The sequence below is a fragment of the Hyperolius riggenbachi genome, chromosome 6, assembly GCF_040937935.1.
Source record: "Hyperolius riggenbachi isolate aHypRig1 chromosome 6, aHypRig1.pri, whole genome shotgun sequence".
NCBI classification, from domain to species: Eukaryota; Metazoa; Chordata; class Amphibia; order Anura; family Hyperoliidae; genus Hyperolius; species Hyperolius riggenbachi.
The window spans coordinates 226016089-226023921 of NC_090651.1; the positions used below are offsets into that span (position 1 = coordinate 226016089).

Consider the following 7833-nt stretch of genomic DNA (forward strand, 5'->3'; position numbering starts at 1 on the left):
GCCCCAATAGTAATTCATATTTCTGATATGACATGTACAATACTCAGTTTTCCATTGTATATGGTATTTTGTGACCCAGATAGCCACAGATTATAAAAGAGAAAATAAATTACTGGAGGCAATACCTTTTATTGACAAACCAAATGTAGTTTCAGAAGCAAGCAACGTTCCAGACTCCTCCTCAATCAAGACATTAGATCTTCTCTCCCCACTTATAGGTACACAAACATATACTAGATGGAAGGATACAGCAGAGGGATGTGACTTTCCATAAGAGGTAGGTCCCATCACTGACTTTTCAAAGTGTGTGGATTGGTCATTTGAAGTGAAATAAATTCTAGGTTGTGCTAAGTGATGGAGTCCTGGTTTTCCTCTTGAATTAAAGTGGATCTGAAATCTTGCACATGACAGAAAGAAAAAAAAGAGAGAAATGTACCCTGTATGTATTTAGAGTGTTTAGCCTGCCTAATTCCTCCTCATCTTTGACTAATCACAGTGTAGTTTGATCTCTCAGTTGTGTCAGCTGGCTGCCTCAGCAGAGCAGCTAATTTGTAAACACAGGATGTTAACCCCAAGGGTGCTTACAAGAAAGCAGGAAGTAGACACTACAGGATTTGTATCAGCTGCAACAAATAAATGTTTGTCTTTAAATGTTATTATGCTGTTGCTTATCTTTTAGAGCAGAGAGTAAGTTCTGAGTTTAGATCTGCTTTAAAAGGGACTCCGAGCACTTCTCATGGGTATGCCCTTAAAGGAGAACTGTAGAGAGAGGTGTATAGAGGCTGCCATATTTATTTCCATTTAAGCAATACCAGTTGCCTGGCTGTCCTGCTAATCCTCTGCCTCTAATACTTTCAGCCACAGGCCCTGAACAAGCATGCAGCAGAACAGGTTTTTCTGACAAGTTTGACAGATATGACAAGATTAGCTGCATGCTTGTTCCTGGTGTGATTCAGCCACTTCTTCAGCCAAATAGATCAACAGGGCTGTCAGGCAACTGGTATAGCTTAAAAGGAAATAAATATGGCAGCCTCCATATACCTGTCACTACAGTTCTCCTTTAAAGAGACTCCGACCAGTACTGCAAAGTACTTAAAGATGCATACCTTTCTGTAGCTTGTGCTCTCCTCGTTCATTTGATGCCTGAATCTCCGTTCTACACCAAATAGTTTTCCTTCGATTTCAATTTAAAAATAGCGGGTCACCCGTATCTTCTCTGTTAGAGAAGTGCATCACTGAATGAAGCAGGAAGAGGAAGTGACACGCATGGCCATTGCAAGAGGCTCTTTCAGAGGGGTCATAGCACGACTTTTCAAAGTGCTGTGGCCAGAGAGTCTATAGTAATACAGTTTGAAAACCAATGTTTTCAGTGACCAGTCAGCAATGACAGCCACCATGTTTCTCAATGCTGCCAACAATTCTTCGAACATATGCATCATTTCACATACAAGAGCTTAATTAAGAAGATTCCTCTTTTTCTTGGAGAAAAAGAATTAAAATAGACATATATGGGTCGATAGTCACCCAATATGGAATGACAATTAATCCCCACCCGATCGGAAAGTCATTGATTTGTAATAGATTCTGTCCATGCTATAATCTCGATCTTGACTAGATTTCAAATGAAATCTGTCGTGCATTGATTAAACGTCTAACATTGTACTGGTCAATGCAGGCCAGCACAATGTAGCCACTGATTTCCGGTTACTCCTCCCTTGCCCGCATGGAGATTTTCCAGCATTTCTGATCACCCCATCCATTTTTTTACCAAAACTGAATCAGATATGCAGTAACAGATGTCCAACAGATTCAATTAATCAATGTAACTACATCCCACAGTAAAATCGATACATGTGTGCCTAGCTTTAGGATTAATAATTACACTTTCCACTAGTTTCATTACATTCCATGACCCCTTGTAGACAATGTGGACTTAGGCTACTTTCACACCAAGACGTTGCGTTAGGTGCTACGTTAAGGTCGCATAACGTGCACCTAACACAACGTATGGTGCTGCAAGAGCCGACGGTAGAGTGAGCCGCGTTAGGCGGCTCGAGTCCTATAATGTCTCCCAGAGTGGCGCTGATTGGCCAGCGGGTCCACGTGATGCGGAGCGAGACACTCCGCATCACGTGGTCCCGCCGGCCAATTAGCGAGCACGCCAGTGCAGTGAATATTAAGTAGCCATGTGCGCGGCTACTGTAGCTGGCTCTCCCCGCCTCCTCTCCGCCCCCCACTGCGCATGTGCAAACAGTCTAACGCGGCTATACCCGCTCCAACGCCGTAGCATGCTGCACTTTGCGGAGAACGTGCAGCGTTACATGTAACGCAACGTGGGCTGTGTGAACAGCCCACTTGTGTTACATTGCTGTGCGTTGGGGGAGCGTTACAGGCGCACTAACGTGCGCCTGTAACGTCTTGGTGTGTAAGCAGCCTTAAGGTGGCCACACACACCATACAATTTTTTAAATATCTGTTCAATTTAAGAATTGCAATAAATTTTTCTGACTAATTGTAACATTTTAAAAATATGACCAATGTACCACACACCTATGTTCAATTTATCCCCCAATTATGATAAAAATGATTGGAAAGTTTGATAAAATTGCTAGGGTGTGTATATTAATAAATGGACAATCCAACACACACCATACAATCTTTAGAAAGATTGAAGAAAAATAACTGGCATTCCGGATCGATTAAAATCGAAGAAAACGGGAAATCCGATCGGATTTTTCAGTCGAATGAAAAAAAAGCTTTCGATTTTTTCGGGAGATCCGATCGTTTTAATCGAATTAACGTAAAATCGGATCATTTTATTGTATCGTGTGTGGCCACCTTAAGGCTTGGAACCCACTAGCAGTACGTTACTAAGCGCTTGTGATTTGAAAAGCTCTTGCTAATGTAATGCTATGGGTATGATCCCACTTGAGCAATGTGATTTTATAAAAATCCCCCATAGCATTGCATTAGCAAGAACTTTTCAAATCACTAGCGCTTAGAAAAGGCTTCTAGTGGGTTTGAGCCCTTAGGCTGATCGGCACTAGTATGGTTGAGGTGACCCAGCGGGAAACCTCACAGGGAACAGTTCTCCAATCACAGCACCTTCTACAGCTTGAAGCATTCTAATTGGCTGAAGTGTGGGCGTCGTTATTACTACCTATCCGAAACCTAAATGTTCTAGAGAGCTGTAATAGGAGAACTGTTGAAAACGCAGCCAATCACATTAGCGAAATCTCCCTATGAGGTTTCCCATTGTGTCAGCTCAACCACACTAGCACCAGCTGATCTCCGCAGATAAACAAAAAGATTCATGAACTTGAAAACAGAGTCAGAGACTGGTTGTCAGATAGGAATATAGTAGAATCCCTTTATAGTAAACTCCATGCGACTAGGGAAAAGTAGTTTACTATATCAGAATTAATCATACATTGTTTATTTATACAGATGCAGTTGCTGGGACCTGAGGACTAATTTTACTATATCCAGAGGTTACCTATATCAGAGTTTACTTTAACAAGATTCTACTATACACCCATTATGAACTGCTTTCTATCAAAACACATTTATGGACATAAAGAATTTTCCCTGTTTTATGGTGATGCTCTATTATGCAGTAGCAGGGGTGTAACAATAGACCCTGCAAGGGATGCGGCTGCAGGGGGTGCCCAGAAGCCACAGGAGGTCCCATCCTGATAGACTGACAACCATGGGCAAGGAGAGAACAAGCTTTCTGCTCTCTGCACAATTGTTCTAATGACTGCATCTGCTCAGCCACTGATAAAGAATCATACAAAGTGTGTAGACAGTCCCTATTTAGTGTGCATCAGGCTCTTGTGCACAGCGCCCAGCCCCCTTGATGGGAGGGTCCCCATGCGAAGTTTTGCAGGGGGGCCCAGTGAATCTAGTTACACTCCTGTGCAGTACACTTTACAATACCTACAACTATATTTTTGGTTTACTATAAAAACTTGGGGCACCTAGAAGAAATCCACACAAATATGGGGACAACATATACACTGTACAGTGTGCACTGTACAGCCATGAAAGGATTCAAACCAAAAAAACTCTAGAGCTGCAAGGATGTTAACCACTTAACAGGGACAAATGGAAAAATATATATACACAATTGTCCATTTACAACACATACCTATATATCACACAGATACTGTATACAGATGTAATTTGAAATACAAGGTGAAAAAACATGCAATGTCACAGCACTATATATATATATATATATATATATATATATATATATATATATATATATATATATTTATATTAATATTACACATACATACATACATTCATACACACACCTATAGATATTCAAACATATGCATGTGGTACTAGTTTTGCGAACACACATATTTCACAAGTACATAGTAAAGCAAGAGACATTACACTAGCTATGGCTGGAAGGCCTGGTTAACATTGAGCTTGGAATCCCTGTGCTGCAAGTCAGAGGGTTAGGCACTATATATAATGTATCATACTGAAAGCATGCAAATATATAATAAAGATGTCCATGACAAGCTCCAATAGACAGACACACATCACACAGAAACACAGCTCATTTTCTCCACAAGTCTACATAGTATATGCTATTACTGCATCTGTGAATGGGCTATTAACCTTTCTCCTGCTGCAGCCTACCAGGCGCTTGACAATGAATGGAAGATGCCCTCCTGTGAGGCAGTGAAGGTCTAGCCATGGCTCGGGAGATGCCAGGATGGAATAGGGGAGATGATGGACTGGAGACAGGAGATGCAGTAAAGATGGAGCATGGCATGGATGCAGGAGGAGTGTGGCTCTGCAGTGATTTCCCTTCCTGCCTGTCTATCAGCAGCACCATAGCCCCAGCCTGGCAACCCGTCTGCTGTAATCACAAAGAGCCCCGAAGCCGGTACCTGTTCAGTGCTGGGCTTCCCCGGCCACAGATCCAGCAGGCTCAGCTCTTCTCCTTTGGCTCTGAGTGCTGCTTCCTCTCCTCCCTCCTTCTCCTCCTACACAGCTGATCTGCAACAATGTAACAAGCTGGAGGGACGGCGGCCGCGGGGGGACATTCTTCCCACTCAGAAGCAGCAGCTTCAGTCATAAACTCACTCTTATTATCCTAGGGAAACAAAAGCCTGCTTTATGGCTGTTGCAGATGTGCAGCTTCCAGATGTGTGGGGTGATCCACATCAAATAACCTCAGCCTGAATACATTAGCACCATGCATGAGAAGTGATGGAAGTGAAGGGGGTTCACCTTATGCCACATTGCTTCTTGGGAACTTGGGGGTTTAAGTATATTTTCATATGAATGAAGTATACAAAATGACTTAGGGTTGCATATTTATTTTCATATGGGTGAAGGATATACAGGCATTTGGAATATGTCTGCATCAGTAGCGTAGCTAAGGAGCAGAGGGGCCCCATTGCAAGCTTTACAATGGGGCCCCCCATACATAGCAATTGATACGGCGCACCAAAACCTGCCGATAGCAGCTACAGTGTCAGAGGTGCAAGAAGGGGATGGGGAACAGTTTGTTAACAATTACCACTATTTAAAGCATCTATAGAAGTGATTATTATGAGCACAGGACCAATAGAGAGCTAATACTGTAGTTGAGGGAGGGCACTTCGGGGCCCCTCTGGCCTAAATCCCCCGATGCGGTCGCAACCTCTGCTACCCCTATTGCTAGGCCCCTGGTCTGCATGACAGGAGATTAAAATGGCTAGCATGTTTAGCTAGCAGTGATAGGGTCTTGAGGTAGCCATGAACGCTCCATTTTTAGCAAAAGAATCGTTCAAGCTATCAGATAAATGCAATCAGAAATAATGCGCCATACATCGACTGTTTCACCCTCAACGAACCAATCTGTACTTCCTATCCAGCACAACCAGTTATAAAAAACATTTTTCCAATCATCAAATTTGCCATCGAACAATCGCTTTAATCTTTCACAGTCGATTAGGAACATCAACAAAGTTTATTTTTTGCAAATCCTTTCACAATTATCTGATTGCTTGAACAATTCTACTTTAAATATTACACTGCCCACTAACCATAGAATTTTTTGCCCAAGCACTCAGGTAAATGCAATCGGAAATATTGATTATTGCACTGTCAACAAACCAATCTGTAATTGCTATCCAACATGACTGATTATTAAAAAAAAAAAAAACATTTTTACAATCCACTAAATTGTCATTGAACAACATCAACAAACTTAATTTTCTACAATCTAATCACAATTTTCTTTAAAGGTGCCCACTAAGATAAATACAATCGGAAACAAAATGTCGTAATACATTGATTATTCCACTATCGATGAACCAATCTGTACTTCCTACCTATCATGACCGAATATAAAAAATGATTCAAGCAGAAGCTGAAGTCCACAATAGCCGCCACACCTGCGCAGTTCACATGGCTGCACACGTGCCTGCACAGGTCAAAAGCCCTCTGCCCACGCGCAGCCATGCGAACTGCACAGGTGAGCCAGCTATTGCGGACTTTTGCTGCCAGGTCAAAGATGCTGACTCAGGGGAAGGTCGGGGCCCAGTCTGGACACTTTAGAAAGCACTTGGAGGCAATCGGGGAGAAACGGAGGACGCAGAATGCGTCCCAGTAAGTTTATGCAGCTAAATAGGTTATTATTATTTTTTTTTTAAACTCTGTCGCCTTGGATATGCTTTCAATAGTAAATTTATGGATCCATTGGATCCCAATGCACCAATGCAGTACATGTGGTGCATTGGGATCCAACGCACAAGAGTACCACAGTGCACGGCTTGCAGTGCTTTACCACATAACACAGGCGTCAGGGCCGGATTTACCATAAGTAACTGTAGGCACGTGGCTACAGGTGCCTGATGATGGAAAGGTGGCTCACTCCCCTTCCCTCATAGCCTCCCTCCCTAATTTCCTATGCAGAGTCCCAAGCAGAGCGTGAATGAGAGGTTATTCACCTGGGTCTCTGCACTCCACTGATGAGATCTCCCTTCAGTCGGGACACCACTAGCTACTTAATACTGAGGGTATCTCTGGCTACCTAATGCTAAAGGACCCCTGTAGCTACCTATGATGGACAAGGGAAGTAAGGGAGAATTGACAGCTGGGAAAGCCAGCACACTTTCGGTGCAGTTCAGCGGGGGTTTGTAAGTTAATGGAAGGCAATGTCTAGGGTGCCAGGACATCTGTGCCTAAAGGCTCCTGTGAAGTAAATCTGGGCCTGACAGGCGTTAACAGAGTTTCAGTGAAGCATACTTTTCATTGACTGTATGCTTCACTGTGTGCAACTTAAAGGTCGCATAAAATGTGGTTGACTCTGGAATATCAAGAGATCTAACATTTTTTATTTGCTATAAGTCGATCGGGAGTGATGGATTTTTCTGATCAATTTTTGAAAATTGAATGGTGTGTGGTAGATTGTCAATTTCCTTATGTATTCACAAGCAATTTTCTCAGAGTTTTCAATCTTTTTTTTTTATAATTGGTGAAAAATTGAACACGTGTACATTGGTAAATTTTTTTAAAGGGCAACTGTGATGAGAGGGATATGGAGGCTGCCATTTGTATTTCCTTGTAAGCAATACTAGTTGCCCGGCTATCCTGTCGATCCTCTGCCTCTAATACTTTTATCCATAGACCCTAAACAAGCATGCAGCAGATCAGGTGTTTCTGACATTGTCAGATCTGACAAGATTTGCTGCATGTTTGTTTCTGGTGTGATTTAGACACTACTGCAGCCAAATAGGTCAGCAGGGCTGCCAGGCAACTGGTATTGTTTAAAGGGAAATAAATATGGCAGCCTCCATATTCTTCTTACTACAGTTCTCC

General features: G+C 42.5%; 1 protein-coding gene across 2 annotated transcripts in view; it reads right to left on the bottom strand.

The window, feature by feature from the left end:
- Positions 1-5005, bottom strand: part of LOC137522665 (coiled-coil domain-containing protein 50-like) — a 156452-nt gene extending 151447 nt beyond the window's left edge. For both annotated transcript variants that reach the window (XM_068242736.1, XM_068242734.1), the window contains exon 1: positions 4914-5005. The gene's annotated coding sequence lies outside the window, so the exon portion shown is untranslated. The remainder of the gene's footprint in view (positions 1-4913) is intronic.
- Between the last annotated feature and the right edge of the window lie 2828 nt (positions 5006-7833).